The sequence below is a fragment of the Balaenoptera physalus genome (assembly GCF_965194825.1).
Source record: "Balaenoptera physalus genome assembly, chromosome: 7".
Classification (NCBI taxonomy): domain Eukaryota; kingdom Metazoa; phylum Chordata; class Mammalia; order Artiodactyla; family Balaenopteridae; genus Balaenoptera; species Balaenoptera physalus.
In genome coordinates, this window is record NC_138886.1 from 93391038 (window position 1) to 93418867 (window position 27830).

General features: G+C 43.1%; 1 protein-coding gene and 1 pseudogene across 2 annotated transcripts in view; one reads left to right on the forward strand and one right to left on the reverse strand.

Moving 5' to 3' along the window:
* Positions 1–557: 557 nt before the first annotated feature.
* The window catches only part of LOC309664383 (low-density lipoprotein receptor-related protein 12-like), a 194800-nt gene continuing 167527 nt past the window's right edge, over positions 558–27830 (forward strand). The window contains exons 1-3 of the mRNA XM_082469649.1: positions 558–573; positions 1245–1487; positions 8745–8890. The gene's annotated coding sequence lies outside the window, so the exon portion shown is untranslated. The remainder of the gene's footprint in view (positions 574–1244; positions 1488–8744; positions 8891–27830) is intronic.
* Positions 4548–7742, reverse strand: LOC309664296 (WW domain-containing adapter protein with coiled-coil pseudogene; annotated as a pseudogene). The gene has a single exon. The product of its transcript is annotated as a WW domain-containing adapter protein with coiled-coil pseudogene (transcript).

Genomic DNA, 27830 nt, shown 5'->3' on the forward strand with positions numbered 1-27830 from the left:
TTGCTTCCTCCCTTTGTTCAGTCATTCAACCAATTATTTACAAGATTCTCAGTCATAATTCTGATACAGTATTTGAAGGACTCTTCTCAAGGCCACTGATACAAAAATTGCACTGTGCAAAAATTAGCCAGTCCCAATTCTGCAATCACTTTTGTAATACTTCAAAATCCTACACCCCAGGGACAGAGATAATCAAATTAGCCCAAATGCAATTTGGGTAGAGCAGTCATTGAAGGGAGTATCTAAAAGTCCTTTGGATCATGATCTCTGACTATTCCTGCACAGAGGCTGCGGGCAGGCATTGACTACTGAGAAAAAACAACTCTGGACATGCATCACAAGCCTCAGAAGACAGTTCATCTTCCACTCAGTCACGAAACATTAAAGAAACGAAGAGATACCATGTTTGTGTCTTGTGGAGTTTTCAAGTCTGGGCACTTGGAGGCGCTTAGTGCTGTTAGATGTGAGGGGTCTTCAGAGGCATCCTGTTGAGTGAGAAATGCTCTAATCTTGCAATTGACCAGAAAGAGGATCTGATGATTGAAGTTTCTTTGGGAAGTATTACAAAGTCAGGTCAGTAAGTTGATCCCGCTACTATTTTTGTTGTTGTTGTTGTTTTTAATGCCAACTGAAAGTCTGCAAGATATTACAAAAAAGGAGGGAGGGAAAGTAAATTTGTTCCCATACTACCTGCTGTGTTGAAATTGGCCCAGATTGTCCACTCTCTCTCAAAGTTATTTAAAAAAAAAAAAAAACGTACAAAGGAAACACCTGTGAATCAACATTTATTGAAAAACCTCCATGTATTAAATACACTGAGAAAAAATATTCTAGTAGAGTAAATGCGTTTGGAAAACCTCTAGGAACGGAGTCAGGAGACAGTATCTTAAGAGTGTTTCCCAGGTCTGAATTCTTTGCTAGAATTGTTCTTTAACGGAAACTTCAGGCTTGCTAGGAAAAAGGACCTACTGTTTTTTGAAAGGCATAAACAAGAACCAAGGAACTGCAGTCCAAAGGGCATGAAAGCACTTGCCCCAATTTGAGGCTACTGTGCTTAGAGCGGAGCTCTCCAGAACTCTTTGTAGCTAAGTGCATGGGTTTCACGTGTGCAATAGAAAAATCACAAGTGCACATCTCACAAGAGCTGGTTTTAAGAAGAGACCAGCACAAAAGTTCCCGGCGAGGAGTGTCGCCAGAGACGCTCCGCAGCGTGCCTGACACTCCACCGCTCTCCTCTCTGGCAGAGAGCTGCAGGACCAGATGCCCGCGTGCCCCGCGCCTGCACGCCTGCGCACGCCCACTGGGGCGGGGCTCTCGGGCACGCGGACCGCCGTCCTCCAACAGCTCCTGGCGTCTGTTGGGGCAGTTGGCTCGGCTCCGGAAGACAGGAGCGCATGCGCGAGCGCGGAGGGTGGGGCCCCAACGGCCGTCTGGCGGGGGTGGGGCCTGTCATGGCGGCCTCGAGAGTCAATTCCAGGAACCCTGAGGTAAGGGGTACGGGGACTTTTCACCCCTCAGGTGTCACCGCTCTGCGCTGGTGTTCACCCTGTGGGTTATTTGTGCCCTTGTCCGTGTAAGGAGACTCCCCACAATGTGGATTCACGCCCCCATAGAGCTCGATTCCCTTGAGGGGTTTACCCCAGGGTTATTGGCACCGCTGGGGAGCCGGCTGCATGAAGGGTTCAGTGATTGCGGGGCCTACAATGGGGGGTAAATAGTGTGTGTGAGCTATTAAACAGGTGCCCAGGTGCCGTTCTAGGCTGCGCGTTCTGAAGAGTACAAAAGCTAGAGGGACGTTCTTGCGAGTTGAAAACCCTCATCTGGTTCCAAAGGTGTAGCTCAGGTGATTGGAAAATGAGTGAAGATCGAAGGAACACACTCATGGTTTCACTAGTGTCTTCCTTCTTATCATAAAAACATCAATCACCACTTATGTTCAAACTGCATTCTTTTGTCAGTGATGGGAGCAACTTTGCTGAATGTGGTAATAAACATGTATTTGTAGTCTGATGTCAAATCATGATTGATTTGCAAGCATAGATGGGGTCTGTACATATTTAATTGGTTGGTGGGAATCTGATATGTAGTCAAATGTGTGGGTTGGTTTTGTCTGTGGATGTTTGTGTCTGAAGGGAGGTCATGCCTGTGTTTTTGTGAGAGTGTGTAAGAGTGAGTGTTGTACTTGGAGGGTGTTGAGATGTGACGCAGGCATACTCAAGGAGTTGGTGGTTAGGTGTTTGTAATTAGGTGTTTGGGGAAAATGTTTACATGTGTTTTTTTCACCCATGAATTTGGGGATTTATGTGTTTCTAATGGTGGATTTGGAAGGATTATCTGCATATGCATAAGGGCAAAGTCAGGAAAAGTAGTGGTGTATATTACTTTGGGTGTCCAGTCTGTTTATTTTGTATATTTGGGGAATGTAGGATGATCATTTGTGTATTCAGGGCATGTTGTATGGTTATGGGGTGTTTGTGTGTGTGCATTTTCAGGAGCCGTCTATGTATATTTGGATGTGTAGAGGGCAAGTCAGTGACTATTTTCTGGGACTGGTGGATGTTGTATATGTAGGTATGTTGTGTTTGTATGATTCTGTATTCTGCAAGATGGCAGAGTTAATTCTGTGTGAGAGGTTGGGAATGTGGGGTTATGTATATGCCAGTAGTGTGGTACTGTATGTGTATTTGGAACAAAGGGCATATAGGATGATATTATTGCATATTTGCAGTGTTCTGGGTAATTGTGGTTGCATTTGGGACTTGTGGAGAGTTATGTGTTAAATGAGTTTGTGTGTGTATTCAAGGGGCATGGCCACTTGGAGGAATGTTTGCTGAGGCTGTGCATTTGTAATTTTCAGTAGGAGCCTCTGAAGCTTATGTATTTTGGGAAGTGAGTATATGTGTATCTGATAAAGAGGTGGGGTTCTATGTCTCTACAGGGAAGTTGGACAATTGCATTTCTATGTATTAGAAATATGTGATATGGGTATTTGTTAGTACTTGCATATGTGTGAGCTGGCTCCTAATAGCTAGGGATAATTTGATATATGGAAGTTGTTTCATAAATGGTTTGCTGGAGACACTTCCATGTATCTTACTTGTGTATTCTAATCTGTGTGTGTGTCCATCATCAGGTTCATGCATTATCAAAGTTTGTTCATAAGGTATGGAGTTGTTAGGAGTATTCAAAGTGTATTTCTTTGGAGAATGCTAGGGTGTTTATACATGTGTTTGGTAGGAGTAAGAGGTGGTCTGTCTATATATTCGGGGTGAGGGTAGAAATATATATATATATAAACACCCCCACACACATATACAGTTTATATGTTGGGGTAGTGGTGGGGAGCTTGTATTCTGGAGAGGTAGCATAATGTATAGTGTTTGGGAGGGGATCTGTATGTTCAGGGCTTGGGAATATTTGCATGTGTGTGTCCATAGGTGTGTGAGAATTGTGTATGTATATTAGTAAGACTGCAGAGGTTGTCGGTGTTTTTCTGTTTTGAGTGTGTCTGAGCATTTGGGGGGTATACTCATGAGGAGTTTGTGGGTGTGTGTATTTGTGATTTGTGAGTATATCAGGAGGCTTAGAGTCCTCTATGTGTCTATTTCAAAATGTAATGCCTGAAGAAATTAGTGGTGTTGCCTGTTTGTGTGTTCTCAGTATTAGTGAGGTGGACTTATATGTACAGTTGACCCTTGAACAACACACGTTTGAACCACACGGGTCCACTTCTAGTGGATTTTTTTTCCAGTAAATACTACAGGACTACTACACGATCCATGGATGCAGAACCACTGCATGGAGGGTTGGCGCCCTAACCCCCAAGTTGTTCAAGGGTCAGCTGTATTTGATAAGAATAGGTTATTTGTGGCTGTGTGTGTTTTTGAGTTCCTGGAGCTTCTGGGGTATGTACTCTGGGGGATGTGAGAGTTTAGTTTGTGTGTTTGGAAACCAGTAGACGGTGTAGGTTATGTGTGTGTGCAGGAATCCTGGAGTATATGTATTTTAGGGCTGTGGGATTGCATATGGGTCTTTTTTGGGTTGCCCATGAGACAGTTGTGTACTTGGTGAGCCTGTGTGTTTAGGTACTCAGTGTGTACATCTGGATGGCATATTGGTTGCACATGTTTGTTTTCAGGCCCATGTTGTGTGTGTATATATAGTTGTGAGAGTGGAATGTGAATATTCAGGGTGAGTAAGGTTTTGTCTGTAAAAATTTAGGTAGTAAGAGGTAGGCTGTTTGTGTATTTATTCAGGGTGAGGGTAGAAATGTACGTGCGTGTTTAGGATATATATATATATGTATATGTACAAACACATATGTGTATGTGGTATCCTTTTAGTTATATATCTGTGATGGGAGTTGAGGGTTCTACTTGGGGTGTAAGTGGATTGTGTGCACAAATTCATAGGAAAAGGTACGGGATGTGCTGGAACTGGTTCATACTATCCTGGGATAGTCAATGGTGCATATCTCTTCCCAGCTCTGTGTTCAGTGATGTCAGGTGGGTAGCTTGAAATTGGTCATGCTGGGAATATTTTTTTAACATGTTTATTATAACAGATACAATTCACATCTGACTAGCTGTTTCCTCTTCCCTCCCAACCATGTTCATTGGGCCATTTCCTTATATTTGAGCCATCAATGTACTTTCAGCACACATGCCCAGCAGTACTTTTAAGTCCATTCTTACAGGGTGCCAATGGATTTCAATAATTTACACAAACAAGTGGGTTATGCTCAATCACTGCAGTTTTAAGCTACTGTACACAGGAATGAAAAGGTTATAGAAAAGTGCCATAGCAACAGTGCCTTAAGAAAGGAGGAAAAGAGGAGCCTTAAAAAATGGATAAAATCAGATCAAGGATTTCAGAGGGAAATGGAACACACGGGAAATGAAAAACATTTATCTGCAAAAGAAATGGAGAAGCACTGCTCTTGATCAGGTGCAAGTGTGGAAACGGTTGTTTCATGGTATTTTGTACACTGCCCATATGGTTCAAAATTGTATCCTTAGACACAGATCGCCTGGCACTTGCACTGAATTTTTTGAAAATGCAAGATTTCTGAATGATAAATTAACCCCCCAAATTTTTCTTTAAAAAAGCTAATTTTGCAGACAGGTTTACATGTAAAAGGCTAGGTATTTAGCCACCTCAGCATTGATTAGTTTTGGATGTCTAAGCTCTGTTACACATGGCTTCCCATGGCTTCACTCTACAAAACATATTTACAACGTGAAGAGTACATCTACAAGAAATCTACATTTCAAGGGTTTTACAAATCAATCTTGTATCTTTCCCCTGAATTGAATCTCACAGACCCCCACCCCTTGTCATTTCCTTTGCCCAGCTTAAGGGTCCAAAGTCTACTTAAATGCAGCTCAAAAATGTTAAGACTGGGCAACAGATTTACAGTTCTGTTCTCAGCACCATGTGCAATTATTCACATCTTCACAGCATGAAGGAATTCTGATTTTTTAGCTTTTCGAGTTCCTTAATTTGTTGTCTCAAAAATAGTATCCTTTGCTCTCTCAAAGTTGCTTGAATTTCACATACTCGGACTAAAGATCTTAAATTTTTTCATTCAGTACAAATTTCTGACATATGAACGCTTCCCATGTTATGGGCTTCCTCTGGCAATCTCGATGCCTGCTTCTCTGCATGATCTGCAGGCCATCCTTGAACATGTTTGATGAGATTTTCATTGAAGTGTGCTGCTAGCGTAGGTGTTAATGAACACGTAGGACGGGCAGATGAATTCTGTGGTACAACTGTTGCATTTGATGCATTACTACTAGAAGTATGATTTGGACCAGGTGACGGACTTCTCTGGCTATTTGAGCGCTGAAGACTTTGAGGAGAGACAGGTTCATGACCTTGCTGCTTGTCAGCAGTTACAGGCTGCTGTGTGGCTGATTGTGAAACTGGTCCTTGCTTAACTACCGGAGTACTAACCTTTGGCTGTGATGCAACAGGAGGAGTACTAGCCAAAGGCTTGACAGGGACTGCGTTCGTCTGAGGTGTGCTTATTCTCGGAGACACGTACGATCTCGGGGATGATGCGTCAGACGTCAAAGACATCGGAGACTGATTAGACGGCTGGGCTTGTGTAGAGAGCTGAGCAGCTTGAGAAATCAGAGAAGTTATGTTGAAAGCAGATGGTCCAGCAGTAAGAAACTTATGAATTGTAGACTGCAATGAGGCTTGGGTCACAGCTGCTGTAAGAACTTCATTTATCTTGGATATGTCCACATTAGAATTATTGAGTTGCAGCGTGGCTTGCAAAGCAGGAAGCAACTGTCTGAGCAGATTTGGGTCCTGCAGTAATGGAGGTATTGGTGACTGTGGGACAGGAGAGACAGGCATTGCTGAAGCAGAGGCTGGAGGGGCAGGCGTGGGGTTCAGTCCAGAGGCAGAAGACGTGGAAGGAGTTGTGCAAGAGTGTGACACCGATTTGTCTCCTGATGTAGATTCTTTTCTTTCTGTCTTCTGTGCAGGGACAGAAGATGTGGGTGTAGGCAGTTTTGAGAGAGCAGATGCTCCGTTAGCATCGAATGATCTCTTTGGCTGGTGATCAGACTGCGGCGTGAATGGACTACAAGGCACAGAGCCTGGGGCAGCAGCTGGAGGGACCACTGGTTTGATGGGGTGCTGGGCTGGCGCAGAGCTACTCTGAGTCTCTGCTCTTGGCAGTCTGTAGTCTCTGTCATTGTGTCTGCTTGTCTGAGACAAAATATTCTGTGGGAGCAAACTACTGGCATCACTGGAATGCTTGTCTTCCATTCCACTGGCAAACCCACTAGTGGCTGTTGCTTGCATCACCTCTCTTCTGTAATCCCTATCTTTTGGGAAGCTATTAACTGCCATCTTGTTTGCTTCTTTTTGTCTCTGTTCTCTTTCAAGCCACTCTTTTGGTTTTTCCCACTGTGAAACTTCTGTTCGACAATTGTAGTAGTATTTCTTCCCAGAGGAGCTAATATGCTCAGACCAGTCGTCGGCAGAATCATAAGGTGCATCTGAAGTTTTGCTTGGATTATTGCTTGGATTAGAAGAATGTGAATTTGAACTATGAAGAGCACTGTGGTTGTGTGAATTTTCTTGGGGAGAGTAACTGGTCCCACCATCCCTCTCTCTAACTCTGTGCATATGCACATTTTTGGCCTTACTGTGACCTGTGCTGTCACTGTATTTGTTTTCAGGACTATCAGATCTCCGCAACAGTTTATTTGGTGGTGAAGGATCTGCGGCGTCTCGCATTTTTTCATGTCTGTGATCACCGCTACTGGGGTGACTCTTCGATGAATACTTAAGTGCCTGGTAGGCTGCGCGTCCCCCCGCCGGTCGTGACAGCCATCACTGAGTCTCTGCTGTTTCCTCGCATACATTACCATCAATGCCCGGCCTGTGAGCGTGTGTCGGGGACGGGGAGCGGCCGCGGAGCCGGGCGGCGGGCGGGCGCGCAGGCGGCGGGCGGCGCAGGGCCCGGCGCGCCCTCGGCGACGCTCAGCACCTCCCCGTCACTGGTGCCGGCGCTCCCGGGCCATCCCCTCCTTCCGCACCACGCTCACGCTCGGCTCGGCTCGGCTCGGCTCAGGCCGGGCAGCGGCGAACCGGGGGAGGGGGCACCAAGACGCGTCCGGCTCGGCCCCGCGCGCAGCGACTGCCTCCTCCGCCTTCGCCTCCTCCCGCTCCGCCGCCGCCTCGCCTCCTCCCCCCGCCGCCGCCGCCGGGTCCTCCTCCTCCTCTGCCGCCTCGTCCTCCTCCCATGCTGGGAATATTTATACCACGTAGATAGCACAGGTGAAGTCTTTCCCACCTTTCTCGGAGAGTTTTTTAGCACTTACCAGCACACCACTGATGTGCGTGTTTGGATGTATGTATGTATGAAGCAAGAATATTTGGGCATCGGTGGGTACGTATGGGACACCCATGTGAATTGTGAGTGGGGCATCTGGGGCTATGGGCCCCTGTATATGTGCATTGACCCTGGTAATCGTGAATCATTGCATTGCTCCTATCAGGTTGGTCTGTTCTTTAGGGCCAAAGAATCCCCATAAATGTTGTTGATTCCCAGTAGAAATCATGCAGATGGATACAGGGGTGTCTGTACCTTAGGCAGGTGGACACTCCTTCAGCATTTGTGTGGTCCTAGCATCTGGGTCCCTAGAAGGGGGGGCCTGGTGGACAGATGGCCATGCAGAGCAGAACCTTCACAGGTGTGTTGTTGGCGTGACAGGCAGCAGTCAGAAAGTCACGGGGCTTCCTGGATAGGCGGTCAGATGACCAAGGGCTCTCCCAGGAAAATACCCTGAGAATCAGTTGGACAGCTACAGGCGTTACTGGCTCTTCTGGGGCACAGCTGACGTGCAAGGACACCCTCCACATGGGGTCCAGAGCCACGTGTCCCTGAGCGCAACGGCCCCAGGGTGGTGGGAACTGTTGCATATCAGGCTGGTCAACTGTATCACTAGGTCTCAACCAACCTGTCTCCATGGAAACCTAAGTCCTCAGGGATAGGCAGGACCTCTAGGGATCAGTGAGCTGACAAGGACAGAGGTGAGGAGGCTTTGTCCCTGAGGGAGAGTTGGGGACTGAGACCTGGAGAGCCTGGGGAGTCCCACTCTGAGGAGATATGGCTCTGATGTTCCCAAACCCTTTAGACATGTTCTCTGTTCTTTTCTGAAGGCTCATGATGCTTCTAGCAGTGGGAAGCTTATCTCAGTTTCATGTTTCTCTGATAGGATGAACTGACCCTTTTATTCACTATTCCACATCGAGCTGCAAACCCATCAGATGGAACCACGTGATCATTGTGGCCACCAGCTGACCCCACAGCCACCTTGTGCCTCCCTTGGACCCACCCAGGAATTTCTGAGCCTTCTTTATGGTGAGTCTTGTGGCCTTTTCTCCCTCATTGTGAATCCTCCTGCCAATAAAACATGCTGTGAATGTTAACAAAAGGAAACCTCAACTAGAATTGGAGTCTGGAAGGCCCGTAGAGGGAGCTCTCATGCCGTGTCACTCATCATCAATTACCCCAACAGGAAGAGGTCATTCACTGACCCCAAACAGGAAGTGCAACCACTTTACTACCCCAGCTGGAGGAGGGAAGACTTCCTTCCTGGCCAGCAACAAGAAATAGAAAATAGAAATAGCTAATAGAATATTCCGCAGTTTAGCCAATGAGAAGCCACTGTCACCTGAAGTTTCACTTTCCTCCAGTGAACTTTCATTTTTTCCCTTGATGATGACTTTCTTTCCTTGTCCCACCCTCTTTACTTTAAAAGCCTTCTGGGACTTTCCTGGTGGTCCAGGGGCTAAGACTCTGCTCTTCCAATGCACGGGGCATCGGTTCGATCCATGGTCGGGGAACTAAGATTTCCACATGCCATGTGGCGTGGCCAAAAAACAAAAAGCCTTCCATGTTGTGTAACCCGTTGGAGTATCTCCCTTTCTATCAGATGAGATGCTGCCTGATTCATGAATCGTTTAATAAAGCCAATTTATTCAAACTTCAAAGTAAATCTTCAAATTTACTCAGTTAAATTTTGTTTTTTAATACATTGGTGGCATTCAGAGGTGGCCACTAACAGTTGAATATGTATCCCTCCAGAAATGTTCTGTATAAAAATATGTATGTGCACTTTTCTAAAATCCACTCTTATGATTCCTCTTGCTAACAGGATGATTTTATGATTAAATGCTTATCTTTTTAAAAAGAAAAAGATAAATATATTGGTGGCAGTGATGGGATCTGAAGCAAATTTCTGATAACATTTGGGACAAGGAGAAACAGGTGTGGTGCCCACAACTGCTTTGAGTTCACTGTCTTTCTTGCCATCCCTGAAGGTTGTTGGTAAGCTCCTCTTGGTTTGAGCTCCATTCTCTTTGATTGAGTTTGTGCTCGCAATCTAATTGGCTTTCCTTTACAGGGCAGGTCAGTTTGGCTGGTAGAGGATTCTCCCTGAGGCCAAACCCCTAGCCTTTCAGATGGAAATTCCCAGGACACAGTAACATCTCTTGGTTATTGCCAGTATATTTTTGAGTGGTAAACCCTAGCCCCTAATTTTGTTCCCTGGATTCCACATTGGGCACTGCTGGCAGTGTAATCTGCACTTCCCCATCTGTTTGGCATCAGCCCTCAGTTTCCATGCTTGGAACTGTTGGTGGCGGCTATAGTTCTCCATTTTGTTAGGCATCAGTTTGCAGTCCCCATTCCTTGGGATTTGCTGGTTGGATCTTTTTCCTCAGTCCAGGGATCCCTGGGAATTGGTGGTGGTGCATACCAGGCCTTCTTTTGGCCAGGACATAGTAACATCTCTTTGTTACTGCTGATATATTAAGGCGCAGTTCTTTTGTGTGTTCTTTTGGGTTGACAAAGGCTAGCTAAGGAAATGAGATCCTTTATCACCAAAGAGTTGAGAATGCCAGCTTCTGGCACACCTGCTTATTTTATATTTGAGAACTATGGTCCTGGAGGCTGTAGATATTTAGAAAGATGGCAAAATTATACTAATATTGATCTAGAATTACAATGGTCATTGTGGGGAATGTTCCAGTTAGACAAGATTGTTCATTTGAGGAAAACACTGGAGAGCAAGGGTTCCCAAATTGGACGGGGAGAATGAGATGCCTGCTTTAATTGGTATGTAAAAGTTTACAGAAGGTTTCAAGATTCCAACATAGCTTCGTTTAGAGCTATGTTGGAACAGAAAGCTAATGAAAAATTACAGAGACAAAAGGTACCTGAAACAAAAGACCATAGGACGGATGTGACTGCAGATTTAACTCCTACTGTTCCCCCCTTTCCTTTTTCACCTGAGTACTCTTGTTTTACTCATTTTCTGTCTGAAATACTCTTTCTATTCCCAAGAGAATATTTAACAATTGCCATTTAAAGTCAAACTAGCTGAGGTTGCAGGTGAGCCCCCTCAGGTGTCCTTTACCCCTTGGTCAAAGACTGAACTGAGAGCTATAGTCAAAGAATTCTCTAAACCTAGGGAGGAACTCCCAACATTTTTTGAAGAATTTAGAGTCACTGTCACGGCCTATGTCCCCAAACTGCTAGATCTTTATCCGCTTGTACACATGTTGGTAGGACTGGGGGAAGCCCCAGAATGGACGCGGGAAGCAAAATGACATAATCCCTAGGATGATATTCAAGATCCTCAACCTAAAAAGGCTTGCAGAATAACAACTAACCTTTTATAAGCTATTCCTAAAATCTTCCCTGCTCACACTTGGTCTATTATTAATTGGCCTAATAATGATTGGTCTATTATTCACTCATACAAACAAAAGAGGGGTGAATCTGTGGAAGACTTTAGAGCCAGTTTGTAGGCTCTCTTTTTACAGCATTTGGGGTTGCAAGCAATAAAAAGGCCACTCAGCCTACTTTAACTGCCCTCTTTGTAAATGGATTATCTTCTGAGATTAGTGGATTGATAAAAGGGCAGAAAATAGGCTGGGAGGCTGTAGGCCTGACTGAACTCCTGACTATAGCTGAGCATTTTGAAAGGACCTTGGAGCAAGATCACAAACAGAAATCCACCAAGCTCATAGCCTTACAGTTACAACAGCTCTAAGGCAAGAGACACAAAATAACACCTAGGCCTCCCCCATTACAACCTCCTAGGGGTCCATGATCAATTCGATGACCCAAAGTTGATGTTTCATTTGTAATCAGTGAGGACACTGGACAAAAAGGTGTCCTCAAAGGTGCTATGCAAACTCTTCACAAATGCTCTCATATCTGTCTCAAAGGGAGGGCCCCCCCATGACCCTCTCCCCTAGTTGGCAGAACTCCAGAGGTTCTCTGGTAAACTATTACCAGCAATTACCTGAAACAGCCCAGAGGAAAATAGAATGAAAATTGATGAAAAACTGCCAAATTTTAGTTGATACTGGAGCTATGCTTTCTACTTTAAACCCCACTCTCATATTTTACTTTGAAATCTGCATTAAACCCTAACCCTAACTGTAAACATAATTACCTAACCCTTTAACACCCTATCCCTAGCCCTAACCAGAGCTGTGCTTTCTACTCTAAAGCCCACCCTCAAAGAACAATAGGTCCCTCTGAGTCAAGAGGATGTTTCCATAGTGGGAGTACCTAATAAAGTTCAGAGAGAATTTTTATCTCAACCAAGATTCCTTTTTGCTATGCAATATAGCCCCAGTTAATCTATTCGGTAGAGATCTCTTTTCTAACTTAAAAGGGCCAGTACATTTTGCCTCCAGTGGCGATCTCACTTTAAACTTTCCTGATCAACCTGAATCTGATTATTTATGTTCCTTACAATCTGTCCTGGACATAAAAGAGGAAGTTCAGCAAAAGTTCTCTAATTTGGTGGAGATGCCTGCAAATTTGGGGGCTACTTCTGACAGTGTTAACATCAGAAGAATAAAAAAATGCAAACCTATACAGATTCAGATAGATGTAGCTAAACCTCTCCCTAGGTTTCCTCAACAACTATTAAAGCCTGCGGTCATACAAGGTCTCACACCTATTGTAGAAAACTTAATTTCCCGGGAGGTAGTCATTCCTGTACTCGTCCCTGCAGCATGCCAATCTTGCCTGGTTGGAAACCTGGCAGGATGGCGATTTGTCCAGGACTTGGGAGCTGTTAATAAAAATAGTTATTCCCTGTTTTCCTGTTGTTCCAAACCTAGCCACCCTTCTGTCACAAGTTTCAACTGACTTGGAATGGTGTACTGTTGGAGACCTTTGTTCACCTTTCTTCAGCATCCCGGAGACCCAACAGCCGATATCTATCTGCCTTTACTTGGAACAATCAACAATATACCTGCACTTTTATGCCTCAAGGGTTCACTGGGACCCCTTCTTTTTTCTCCCAAGTACCTCACCAAGATTTAAGTACCCTCTAGTTCCCTGAGAAATCAACCTTTTTACCATATGGAGATAACCTCCTGCTGTACTCAGCTACTGTAAAGATTCCATAAGGCATGCATAAAAGATTCCATTGATTTGCTGCAACAGTTAGCTGAGAAAGAACACAAAGGAAAAATTACAATTATCTCTAGACTCTGTTCATTACCTAGGACATAATCTAAGCACTGAAGGAATTCAGCTATCTCCAGGGAGAATTAGGCTGATACAGGAACTTCCTAGACTCACAACTAAGTGCTAGCATTGTGGATTTCTAGGTTTAGCTGGTTATTGCAAGCTCTGGGTTCCAAATTTTTCTCTGTTACCTCTTCTACTCTATGAACTTATTAAAGATTTAGTCCCTGAATCCTTTGCTTGGGAAGATAAACATAAGCAGGCTTTTATAAGGCTAAAACAAGCACTGCAAGAGCTGCCTGCCTTAGGGTTACCCAAATGATCAGGTTCAGGTTGATCCGGAAACTTTAAGGTGAGATCTCCACTGGAGGCAAAATATATTAGCCCTTTTAAGTTAGCAAAGAGATCTCTAACTAATAGATTAACTTTAGGTTATTCAAAACCTTTTACTTGATTTGTGCATGAATGGCACAATCAGGCCCCGCGGAACTATGTGAGCATGGTAGTAAACATAGGCCTTTTGCCTATTATAGCATGCACCTTGAGTCAGTTGCTTATGCCTATCTCAGTTATCTTAAGGTTATAGCCACAACTGCAAATTTAGTGGAAGCCTTGGCAGATTTGACTCTAGAAAATGAAGTTTATTTGCAAACTCCACACATTGTCCACAGTCTTCTTAACTCTGAATTGACAACATTTCACTGCAAGTGTCACTAGATTCACTTCCTGTGAAATCCTGCTTTCAGCACCTAATCTTTATCTTAAACTTTACAACGTTCTCAATCCTGCTACACTACTACCTCTGTCTCACAAAGGTGAGGACCATGACTGCAAGGTAACAGTGTCCCATGGGAATTCCCTGGTAGGCCATTGCTTAGGACTCCGAGCTTCCACTGCAGGGAGCGCGGGTTCGATCTCTGGTCGAGGAACTAAGATCCCACAAGCCACGTGGCGCAGCCCAAAACAAAAACAAACACAAAACACAAAAACAAAACAAACAGAAAACAATGTCCCATTTTGTGACACCGTGTCCTGAGTAAAGATGTTACCAAGTCCAAGCTTGCTGTGCTTGCCGCACGACAGGCCAATAAGTCGGAGATGAGGTGTTGAGGCAAGGAATATGACTTTCTTCGGAAAGCCAGCAGACCGAGAAGATGGCGGACTAAAGTCTCAAAATAACCATCTTATCGGGGTTTGCATGCCAGTTTCTTTTATAGCACAGAGATGGGGAGGAGATGAGGAGGTAAAGTAAAAGGGCCATAAGTTTTGCGAATATCCTCTGGAATGGCCAGCCTCAGGGAGGGGATGTGTTAATTTCTTCTTAATTGCAGCCATCCACAGGTGGACAGAGTCCGTGTGTTTCCCTGAACAAAGGCACTTTGGTTTAACATTCAGGCAGAGGAACAGGGTTCCCCGAGGCAGGCCATTATGTACAGACAGTATCCTTTTAGTGAACAAAAGCAGCGGAAGGCAAAGGTTAAAGTCAAAGAAACAGATCCAAAGTGTAGTCAGATTTGGCTCCTCCCTGTTCCAATTCCCTACTGTCAATGTCCATTCCACAGTTTTGTGGAAAAGGGGGTGACGGCCCTTCTAATTGCTTCGTCAGATGGAACTTTCCGGGAGTGTCCACCATCGGTGCCAGTGTTCCAAACGTTGTTTTTTGTTGTTGTTGTTGTTCCTCTCTGGAAAGTGTCTCCTTTACACCTGTAGCCTTAAAAAAATATTCTCAGCCTAAAAGTTGAGAGTTACGATCTATTTGACGGGAATTTTGAGAGCTTCAAGCCTGGAAAGCAGCATCTCAAGTTAAGGAATTTAGCAGTTTTCTATGTATGGGAAGATGCAAGAGTCTGGGCTCACTGAAATCATTCATTTGATATGTACCTCAGCTACCCGGGGCCTGTATCCTATATTCTCATATCCTGAGTTTCGTCAGGGCTCACCGGCTCACGTTGGAGGGCTGCAATCGCTAATGACTGATGTGTCAGGCAATATTCCATTTCTCAGATCCTCTCCTCTTGGTCAGGATTTTGACCAATATTTGGGAGACATTTCAGGATCAAATTTTGTCCCACGGTGCTGGGAGGCTCATCCCAGGTCAGGGGAGAATTCTTGATATGCCACTCCAGTTGCTAGTTTTTGGACTAGGCCCTATTGATAATTAAAGATCCTCTGGATCCTCTATCTAATTATGACCCAGGAGACATTTTCCCTTGTTGCTTCCTCCCATACCTAGAATCACACTATTACAATTATTTTATGTTATAAATGTGATCTATTTCCTCAAGATGTTTAGCCATAGAAGTATTGTTGGAGGCCTGGTTACATACTGGGTACTGTAAGAGACACCAATCTTATAAAATAGACAGGATATAAGTAATGCAGCTAGTAACGTTAACAAAGACACAGTGCAGCAGGGAGACACAAAGAGCAAACAATCTGGAAACAAAGAACAATGATCAGTATAACTACTTGTAATGCAATTGCAATAGCGAGCGACCAGAGGTACCATAACTGAGTTAGTGAGCCATCTGCTGTTTCAGTGTACCAGCAGTGCATACTTAGACATGCACGGCTTAATCTTTGAGACAAGCATACGCTACTGGCAGGATCAACCAGGTAGAGAGAAAAAGATAAATGTTTCAATTCTGCTTACAAGGGTATAATTTAACAAATTACTGTAAGTCATAGTTAGTTTAAGGGGAGACTTTTGCTTACACCTGGAAAACACAGATTTAAAACAGTCATTTTTCAGATAGAAACCATAAAAATTATAACCATAGTCACCAGTTTACCCAGTTATGTGCAACTAATCGTTTTTGTTAACAGCTTTATGAAGCCATCAGGTTTCCCATTAGAATTCTTCAAGATCTTACCCAGTTCACCTTTATGGTCTGAAAACCAGAAACTTGTATTTATCCGAAGGTCCCTTCTATAAATCTTCTTGAAGAGGAAGCATTTTTGCAAAAGCATCAGAGTGAAACCATAACTGTGTACAATGACGAAAGACTTAAAAGGCACTTTTTTTTGGGGGGGGGGTGTAATTCAGATTTTATTGCTTATTATGTCATTCCATACAACTTTAGGTAAACACGTTGAGAAAATATGCTGGGAGTATTAAACAGATGATGGCAATATTGATGAAAATGTTCAAGTGTTTTACATAAGGTAGTTAAGAGGCACCGCTGCCACCATCACCCCCCCCACCCCGGAAATTTGTACATTTTGTATAAAAAGAGTAAAAATAGTTCATTGGCATTTAACTAGCATTATTCCTTGTAATCTATGAACCACGATATGCCTGAATAATTTCAGAATCTTCAGAGCAAAACAAAGCATTTTTTTCCAATAGCAGACATAGCAGTTTCAGTTTCTTTAAAAAACAAGCAAACAAATCAGCACAACAAAAACTATACACACAACCCCAAAACAAAAAAGTTGGCATATTCCAGTGGTCCGGAATTTTGACGTTTCTATCGCATTAATTCAAGAAATAAAATGTGATTCAGCATTTTAAAATGAGACAAGCTTCTTCACCATAGTTATACTTACTTTATAATTGAATCGATTTAACTGAAGCCAATGTTAACCCAGCAAAAACCATGAATATAATCAAACTGCTCTTTTGATAAAGAAACTCCTTTAAAAGTTAACTATTCTTTAAAAACTCAGACCCGAGCTGCACAGGTGTAATTGAGGAAGCAACAACTGACTCTTCCAGAAACCACAGCAGCAGTTCTAAGTGTTTTTGAAGCTGGGGAGTATATACAGAATCACTGTAAACGGCACATACACATCAGTAACTTCCTGCTAAAACAGCATTTGAAAGACTTCTATGTCTATTTTTACAAAGATGAGTGGGCTGAGACATACATTTGGCTACTTGAAAAGAAACAAAGAGAAGGCACGTTTAAATCTGATTACGATGCAATTGACAAAGTAAGGTGGTTACTGCGGTGACATGCAACACTTTCCGATAATAAAGAGAATTCTGACTGGTAACATTTTACCAGGACATACCAAATTTTAGGAACTACATATAATCTGTAGAATACCTGTATCATTTGGCATACAATGTAACCTAAGAAGATTTATTGCTTATTTGACAGCACTTCCCGTGTAATTCAACATACCAAGTCAACCGAATTAGTTAATATCTCTCTTTGGGATGTTTCAGGGGCCCTTTGAAGCACCCCAAAGTTAGCTAGAGCTCCAAGGAACTTCATTATAATTTGATTTGGGAAGTTTTGTCCGAAAAATAAGAAAAGGGTTTAAAACAGTCAGATAGGATCACATGTCACTGTGAAACAATAGTTATTCAGTTAGCCAAAGTAACAATAAAAGATTTCAAAGGCAAGTACAGAACAGATCTCTTAAAAGGTAGAAAAACTTAAAATCTGGTATCAAAGGCAGTCCAAAATCTTAAGAAACCTTGTCTTCTTAACAGAGAGAAAAGCGAAATTCAAGTTTTGCACCAGCTTACTTTTAAAATTTATTGACTCAATTAAACTTATTTTAAACTTAGTCAATCCTGACCACATACAGAACTCTTTTTTTCAGGGTCCACTTTCCATAAACCTTCTGTCACTTATTTTAGCACAATTCTGACTTTCAAGTGGTCAAATATCTGGAGAGACTAATTTTAGATAGACCTTCCTAAAAGATAAGTTTTTTTTTTTTTTAATTTTTATTTATTTATTTATTATTTTTGGCTGTGTTGGGTCTTCGTTTCTGTGCAAGGGCTTTCTCTATTTGCGGCGAGTGGGGGCCACTCTTCATCGCGGTGCGCGGGCCTCTCACTGTCTCGGCCTCTCTTGTTGCGGAGCACAGGCTCCAGACGCGCAGGCTCAGTAGGTGTGGCGCACGGGTCTAGTTGCTCCGCGGCATGTGGGATCTTCGCAGACCAGGGCTCGAACCCGTGTCCCCTGCATTGGCAGGCAGATTCTCAACCACTGCACCAGCAGGGAAGGCCAAGGTAAGTATTTTTAAAAGTTCACCTAAAGCTCTTATTTCATTTGCATTTTCTTTCCTTAAAAGTTTCTTCACATCAGGTTATTTCCTTGCTGACAAATTTGCAATAGATATAACAAGATTTTATTTAGCTTATATTAAACCTAGGCACAATAAAAGTATTATACTTAATGTTGATGACTCTAACAGCATGTCTATATTAATTAGATCAACAAACGAACGTTAGCACCAGGTCTTAATTAATACTGAATATTTCCCAGTTCACATGAACCTGAAGCTCATTTAGCTCAACTTCTCTTGTATTTAGAATAGTTTGGTTTGTAAGTGCTCACTTTTCTTTAAGCCAATTAAATAGAGTTCATCCACAAATCAACCTCAGCAATGTTATCCAAAGACAAAGACACATACGAGGACACAAACATACAGAGACGTCATAGTTGTCATTTCCAAATTTCAGCAGGGAGTCAGGTACAGCCACGTGAAACCCATCAGTTTACAAAAAGAGGTTGGATTCAAATTAGGTTTCTGACAGATGGAAAAAATCAAACTCACTTGTCTAGATGGCTGAATTTTTACAGAAAAGACACTTAGGTTTTTTATTTATCCTTGATATGTCAACTTCTAAATTACTTTACCCTCTTTTAAAAAGATGCATTTTAAAAAGATGGCAGAGATGAGGGTTCCGGAGAAGACCAGAAAGGACGTTTGCATCTCAAAGATACAGGCAAGTTTTTCCTAGGATGACTTTGTTTCCCCTTTGTTTAATATTTACAAGCCTCTTAAGATAAACAGGGAGGGTTTGGGGAGTGGTATCTATTGGAGAGTCAATCAACTCGTTCCCCACTGTCAAAGTTCCCTGGGGCTCCTGTGGGGAAATTAGAATCGGACGCCTCAAGTCCAAGGGCGTCGCCAGGCCTCTTATAGGTTGTCAGCACAAGGGAAATTGCCCTGCTGTGGAAGTGGCTCCCGGTCCAAATTGGGTGGCCTGTGGAGTCTTAGATGGTGATACTAAATCCGGCTCCTGTGCTCTGGGGGTTAACACAGAAACTTCTATTTGATCCCCGTGGGTAGGGGAAACAGGAGGTGGTGAATATGATGGCGGCATGGGGGGAGGATGGGCAGTTGGAACAACTGCCGGTTCAGCTTGCTGTTTTGCAAAACACTTGTAACTGCCAGATCCTATAAAAGTTGAGTGAGCCATTCAGGGGCTACCGCCCTTCTGATCCTATATTTTGGGTCCGCACCCTATTACAATAGTATATCATGTGTTTCTTAGTCATAGGCTCAGGGCTACGTTTCACCCATTTATCTAATATAGGCCCCAAAGGGCTCTCCTTCAGGGTAGATGGAGTATTTCCCATTGTGTACACCAAAACGCAAAAGACGCAAGCAAACTCTGGCATCAGTGCACACCAAACCAAGACCAAAACCAACGAACCAGTTCCCAAATCGCTTCTGAGGGGGTGTAGTGGTGTAGGGAGCAGCCGTCTGGTCCAGAAGCCCACAGGCAGCTAGGAGGAGCTGTGTTAGTCCAAAGGGACACATAGTCCATTCTCAGCCCAGAAGGAGCAGCCAGGGGGAACCAGTGGGAGGGCTTGACTAATTGACCTTTGTGCCTGCTATAAAGCTTATTGTTTAGCTCTTCGCCAGTAAAATATGGAGGGTTTGTACGTGGCTGCATAAATGGGTCTACGAATGATGGACAAGTGTGGTATTTGTTGCCTCCGGAGTGTGAAGAGACCTAAGTAAGACGAGTTGGGCTTGCTATAGTGTGTTGGGGGGCTGAATAGTTAACAGCTGAGGTTTAGCTGCAAGAGGAATTTCCTGGCTTTTAGAGGATCAGTTAATGCCCAGAAATGTAATAGTTGTGGAGAGCCCTTGAATTTTCTGTGGGGCAGTAGCCCACCTGGATGTTATAGATGGGTCACCAACCATGTTAGGGCCTCGTGCACCAATCTCCTGAGGGGCTCTGGATTAGAACATTAGTATACTGCCAGACGGTGCAAGGGGACACCAGGTCTTGCCAGCAAAGACTGTGGGAAATAGCTGGGCTGTTAAGATAGCCAGTAGGCAGACAGGTTAAAACACACTGGGTGCCTTCTGCAGTAAAAGTAGACTGCAGCTGGGACTTCTCAATAACTGGTACTGAATAGAACATAATAGCTAGATTGTCACAGCAAAGTAATTCCCTGGAGCCCTTTGGATATCCTTAATTAACTGGACAGTGTTGGAAATGGGAGCCTTAATAGTGGGGATCAGCATTGATATTTCAGTAGTTGCTTATAAGGCACCACTCATTAATAGCAGGCTTTAATAGCAGCCAAATGGGGGAATTGAAAAGGAGAAATGGTGTGTTTAATGACTTCTTCTTGCCATAAATTTTGAATTTTGGGCTGCAATCCCACAGCCCCCTGTCATACATGTTATTGGGGGATATTTGCTGTCTTAGGTGGCAGTCTTATGGGCTCCCAATATTCAGCTTCCACCAGGAAGACCAGGGATTTGGGTTTGTTCCAAATGGCGTTGCGGTACATCAGGGCATCCATAGCTGTAACGGGAAAGGGTAGGGCCAAAGGGGCTACCACCACTAAACGATTTTTAATAAAGATTGTTTCAGTAGGGACATTCAATGGAAGTTGAATGCTTTCTACTCCCCTGACTATTATGCGTTGTAATCTAACGTGTGGCCCTTGCTTATAATTGAAGGGTTTCCCAGGAAGCACTGTAATTTGAGCTCCAGTTGTCAATGAGAGCCATAAGAAAAGTTGTTTATGTGTGTCCCAAGGATAATTAGAGAAGTATATGGGCAGTTGTCCCAGAGGAGGGCCACGCTCCAGGGATCTGTCAGGTCCCTAAGGCAGAGGCCTTGGCAGAGGTCAGGGTACAGGATTCGGAGAGGTGACAGCTGCCCATCACTCCATTCTGCTAAAGAGTCTGTAAGGCCTGAGCAAAAATTTCTACCTTGTGCTTGGGCTGTCCCAGGGTTACGTCATTAGGGACCCCGATCTCCAGAGCTGCCAATACAGGGAGGTCTGTTAGTCATCCCATGAAGGATGGAGCTGTGTGAAGCACCACCCCTTTGTGGAGACCAGTAAGAGCCCCAGAAGCCCCTATATCCCTTAGGGGTCCTCTGTTGGGTTCCTGGCCGATGGGGCAGCGGGGCCCATGTGCCTTTACTGGCAAGTGAGATTTGGGGCTTCAGAAAAATTATCTTTCTCATATCTAGCTACAACATGGATGCAGTCCAATGCCTGTTGTACTGTATCTGACGTTTCTTTGAATTGTAACAGCATGGCTTTATAATTAGGGGGAACACAGTTCTCCCCCTTCCCTTGGAGAAATTTTTTCTAGAAAAATTTGCATTTCTATCATGGTATAGTTACATGTCTCTGTTTCTTGTTCATGCTGGTCATCCGATGTTTTGGTGCAATGGATGGTGACAGGGAATACCTGGAAGGGAGTTTTCCTCTTCCCTGACTCATATGCTGCCACTTCCCGTTTAGGGTGTCCCAGTCAGCCTCGGTGGGGTCAAGGGATGATTTGCAACAGCAGCAAGAATTGCAGCAACATAGGAGGCACTTACCTCAGCGGCATTTGCCCGCTCGGGGTGCCATGATGCCCCTGGTAGAGCTGCCTCTGTCATGGGTTAGGGCTGTGTGGGGAACTCATGGATGTATGTTTGGGGTATAGGACGGTTTGGGGTAATAGTAAAGCTGTGTAGAGACTGTGTATGTGTGATCTGGGGAGAGATGAGGGGCCTGAGTGCCTTTATGAGTGTACGGTTGGTGTAGCATGGTGCGGCTGGGTGGTGGGGCTGGTTCTGGGTGTTTTGAGGCTGTGTATGCAGGCATTTGAGAAGAGGTAGGGGTATGCATTTTAATATTTTGTGTGTTGGATCTGTGTGTATTCGGAGTATAGGGGTTATACATATGCTCATCCTGTAGGGTAAGAGTTTAGGGAGTGTATTTTTGGTGTGGAGGAATTTGCAGAGACTGGGGTGGTCAGTGTAAATTGTGGTTGCTAGCTGTGTGTGTATAATCAGGGGATGTGACAGAGGCTGTTTATAGTATCTCAAGAGGGAGATGGGTGTATGTTTGTATTGGGGGTGTGAGTTCATCATGTGTTGTGGGGGGAGTATTTAGGAGAAGGTTGGAAACATTGTGTCTCTCTGATGGTATTTTGTGTTTGTCTCAGCTTCTGAGGCATTGTACATACGTGGATGTTCACAGCTGTGGGGGGACTGTATGTGTTATATTTGGATTTGGGGGGTTGTGTCTTATATTAAGAAGTATGTGAGTTTGGTTTGAATGTATTTGGCTATTGTTGAAGGGTTTGTGTGTTTCCATTGGGAGGTTATATGGGGTTGGGTGGATTTTTGTGGGATATGAGGATTTAGGTGTTTGATTATCGGGGGCCGTTGGGGGTGTGTTTTTGTATTCAAGACTGTGGCTGTGATTTTATTGGGGTTTGTAGTGCATGTATATTGGAGCAGGAGGGTTCTGGGCACACAGGCATCTTCTTATAGGTAGGGAGTTTGTGTGTTTGAGGATGTTTGGAGCTCTGTGGGGCTGTGTGATGGTGGCACAGGCGACTGTGGGCAGGTGGAGTGTGTGTTGGGCTGGAAGGGAAACTCGAGGGCATGTTGGTGACTGTGAGGCGCCCATGTGAACTCCCACGTGGACTGACTTTGTTCCTTCTGACCTTCTATGGCTTGTACCCATCCTGATCTTCTGTGGCAGCTACTCCCCTGGAATGGTCAGCAATACTCTGCTCATTCTTAGCCAGATGAGTCAGGAAATGTCACTTCCTCTGGCAGCTGGATGTGTCTCTTGCAAGTGAGTGGTCCTGGAGTCCAGGGTGCAGGACTGGTGGACAGATGCAGAGTGAGGCTGATTCCCCCGTGAGCCCTCTCCTCAGTGAGGTGGCCAGGAGGTCAGGGATGTATCTCCAGAGGGTCAGACATGGCCAGTCCTCTCTAGAATGTGCTGGAGGGGCCAACTCATTGAATGGACCCTGCCAAGAGATAAACAGACCCCGAGGACAATTCCTAAGGGAGAAGTCTATACCTACCCATCTTCCACTTTCTCCTTTGGATGCCCTCTACCACAAGGTAAAAGCTAATCCCCCTCACACGGCCCTTCTTGGCCTGGTCTTACTGACCGGCCAGTCTCTCCCCACATCCTGGCTCACTCTGGGCCCTCTGGTGATACCAGCATGAGGCCCCCCTGCATGTCAGTTCTCACCTCCTTGCCTTGGCCCTTGCTGCCCTTGCTGTTTGTCCTGCTCTTCCTCCCCCAAGGCCGTGAGTCACCTTCTCCAGGTGGGAAGGATCCACTGAAAATGCAAATTTGGGTAATTACTGCATCACCTGAGTCTCTAGCACGTGCCAGGCACTATGACGCTTGCCAAATCCGTAAAAACCCCACAAAGCGGATGTGCTATTAGTTGCACTTTGCAGGTGATGAAGCTGAGGTTCAGAGGTGAGCAACCATGACCAAGTACCCTGTATGTACCAGAATATCAATCAGACTGGTCAACGTATCCAATGAAGCCAAACATTAGTCTGATCAGGACGCCTAGATGCCAGGCTGTAAAGGCGCAAAATATGTCCCAGCAAGAGAAGGAGCAGTGCCAAGTACCCCAGCCAAGAAGCAGAGTTCATATCCTGCTTTCTTAATCAAAATAGCTGCAGATCAACCCACAGTTTCCTACTCTGTTAATAGGAGGAAAATACCAATGTGCGTTGTCCTATAAAACTACCTTAAGATAGTATGTATGATCCCGAGTGCTTTGGTAATGACCCCAAATCATCATCATGAAGTTGGGATACTTCTTAAAACACTGCAAGTCTTACACACTGGCATATAGAATCTGTAAAGTCAGTTCTTTGGGTAATGATGGTAGATAGAAGTGGCCCAGAAGGACAGAAGACAGAAAATAGAGCAGAAACTATTTGTCCAGATATGACAATGGGTCATAGCCAAGGTTCAAGCATTACTAGGGAGGTGGTGAAAATAGTAATGGGCATAGAGTGTAATAAGTCAAGGATATCTAATGTAGTTTCCAATGACAGTTTGTGAAAGACATATAACTAAAAAGATAATAGGCTGGGAGGTGAAATAGTACAAAACATTTGATATATTTTTTACAAGGATAAAAGAAGATAGAAATGAACATTAAAGAAGTAGGTCAAATAGAAAAACTGTAAGATGGTAATAACCTCACAGTATGATGAGGCAACTTAGATTTATTTTGTTTAAATAAATTGGTAGCCTATATTTAGAGTAGTTTTAAGTTGAAAGAGAATTTGAGCAGAGTATAGAGTTCCCATACACCCCCTCACATCTATTCCCCAAACCAAAGTTTCCCCTATTATTAACGTCTTGCATTAGTGTGGGGCATTTTTTACAATTGATGAGCCAAAGTTCATACATTCCTACTAACTAATATCCATAGTTTACATTACAGTTTACTCTGTTGCATATCCTATGGGTTTTGATGAATGTATGACAGGCATTGACCATTACAGTATCATACAGAATAGTTTAAGTGCCCTACCTTTTCCAGGATGTCATATAGCTGAAATCATACAGTATGTATCCATTTCAGTTTGGCCTCTTTCATTTAGCAATATGTGTTTAGGGTTCCTCCATGTCTCTTCCATTTAGTACTCTTATAGCTCAAGCTGCCATAACATAATACTATAGGCTTGGTGACTTTAACAACTCACAGTTCTAGAGGCTTGGAAGTCTAAGATCACGGTGCTGGCCAATTCAGTGCCTGGTGAGGGCTCTCTTCCTGGCTTGGAGACAACTGTCTTTTCACTGTGTCCTCACGTGGTGGAGAGAGACAGAAAAAACTCTCTGGTTTCCTCTTACAGGGGCACTAATAGAGCCTAATCCTCATGACATCATTTAATCTAATTACCTGCCAAAGGCCTCATCTCCAAATATCATCACTTTGTTAGAGCTTGAATATATGAATTTTGGGGGGACAGAATTCAGTTGCTAGCCTCATTCTTCTAACAGTATAAAATATGATGAATAAAGAAAGCTCATCATTAAATTATCTCTTTTCTAGAGTTTCTGTCCCCATGTAGTTATCAACTCCTGGGTAAGATAGCCTAGGAAAGCAAAATTTTACAAAACACATGAACAAGTTTTTTTGAATCTCAAAATGATTTGAAGGCAAGAAACAGTGTTTGAGAGAAAATTGGGGAACCTTACTTGCATAAGAAAAGGTGATATTCCTGTTCAGAGTTGAATGCCATTTTGGAGCCAGTCAAGCCAGGCTGAGGAAGCACATTCTAAGCAGAAGCAATAAAAATTGTGTGCAAAGAGCCAGGCTTGTTCTAGAAATTAAACAAGCCCCACTGTGAATGTGGAAGAGTGAATGAAGGGATGAGAAGCAGGATAGGTGAATGGAAACTAGGTTACAGAGGCCTATGAGTACAGATGGGCATATGCATGTAAGAACACTACTCATGGCAGGGAAAGAACCACCTGGATGTATCAGAAGGAACAAGTTCTTAACACTCACAAAGGGAAAAAAAAAAAAGAAAGCCTGGTCTTCCCAGCTAGAATGGAAAACTGTTTAATACATGAGTATTCAGAATAGTTTTCAATCCTGAAATGTGGGGAAAAATTTAACATGGTCTAAACATTACTTGGGTTCCACCTAAAAAGCTTAAAAGCAAGACTCAGAAGGATAAAATTATTTTTAAGTAATTTAACTGCATCCCAGAACAAAGTTCAAGAATATGTACAGAAATACTAAAATATTTAGCACCAGAAAAGGAAATTCTACAGTGACTGTCATCCAATAAAAAAATTACCAGGTATATCAAGAAGCAGGAATATCGAACCACAATGAAGGGAAAAAAAACCTAATTAAAACTGACCCAGAAATAGAAAAATTAAAGCATTAGTAGACAACAAAACTAAAGTAGATATTATAATTATATTTCATATTTTCAAGAAGCTACAGGAGGGATTGGACATGTAAAGGAAGGTATTTTTAAAAAAGCAAATCAAAGTTTTAGAGATTAAAACTAAAATAGCTGAGATTAAAAGTACATTGGATAGAATTAACAGTAGATTAGACATTGCAGAAAAGAATTAGTTAACTGAACAAAAAGCAATATACATTATTCAAAATAAACACACAAAGAAAAGAAAAAAAACTTTAAAAAGATATGAATATCAAGAGAATGGGAAGTCAAGTCATAGATGGGGAGAAAAAATTTGTAAAAGACAAATCAGATAAAGGATTGGTATGAAAATATACAAAGAACACTTAGTGCTTACCACTAAAAAAAGAGGACAACCTGATTAAAAGTGGACAAAAAATCTAAACTGACACCTCAGTAAAGAAGATATAAAATATCAAATAGGCATATGAAAAGATGCTCAACACCTTATGTGTTTGGAGAACTGCAAATTAAAACAACAATGAGAAACCACTATGCAGCTATGAAGAGGACAAAAATTCAGAACACTGACAGCACCAAATGCTGGTGAGGATGCAGAGCAATAGGAACTCTCATGATTGCTGTAGGGAATGCAAAATGGTACAGACTCTTTGGAAGACAGTTTGGCAGTTTAATAAGAGAGTAAATATACATTTACCATAAAATGCAGCAATCAAGCTCTTTGGTATATACCCCAAAGAGCTGAAAATTTATGTCCATACAAAAGCCTGCACATGAATGATTGTGGCAACTTTGTTCATAATTGCCAAAAATTAGAGGCAACCAAGGTGCCCTTCCATAGATGGATGGATTAAAAACAAACAAACAAACAAACAAAAACCTGTTCCACATTCATACAATGGAATATTATTCAGCAATAAAAGGAAATAAACTACCCATGAAAAGACATGGAGGAACTTAAATGCATATTACTAGGCGAAATAAACCAATCTGAAAGGGCTACGTACTGTATAATTCTTAACTATATGATATTTTAGAAGGCAAAGCTATGGAGACCATAAAAAGATCAGTGGTTGTTGGGGGTTTGGGAGGAGGAAGGGAAGAGTAGGTTGAATAGGTGGAACACAGGGGATTCTTAGGTCAGTAAAAGTATTCTGTGTGATATTACAGTGGTGGATACATGTTGTATTAGTCAGAATTCTCCAAAGAAGCAGAACCTATAGAATACATGCATGTGTTTGTAACAGGGAATTAGCTCTTATGATAATGGAAGCTGAGAAATCGCATAGTCTGCCATCTGTAAGCTGGAGACCCCAGAAAGCTAGTGATATAATTCAATCCTAGTCCAATGGCCTGAGAACCAGGGGAGGTGGTGATATAAATTCCAGTCTGAGGTCAGGAGAAGATGAAATATCTCACCTCACACCATGAGGCAGGAAAAAGGGGCAAATTCTTCCTTCCCCCAGCTCTTGTTCTATTCAAGCCCTCAACAGACTGGATGATGTCCACCCACATTGGGGGGGGGCAATCAACTTTACTGAGTCCACCAATTTCAATGCTAATTTCACCTGGAAATTCCCTCACTAAATATACCCAGAAATAATTTTTAATCTGGGTCCCCCATAGCCAGTTAAGTTGACACATGAAACTAATCATCACAAGTCGACCCTGTGTCAACATGACACCCATATGCAGCTCCTCAAATCTTACTTAATCCCCAAATAAGACAATAACAAGGTCTTAATTCCACTTAATATGATACAACAATTCTGAGTCCAATCAAAATACACTAACCCTATCCCCAGAAGAGGAGGTAAATCCTTGTGATATAACTTAAAGTACTATAATGTAAAATTAAGAGTACTTCCATATTATGATATAAAATCAATACAACTCATGTTACAT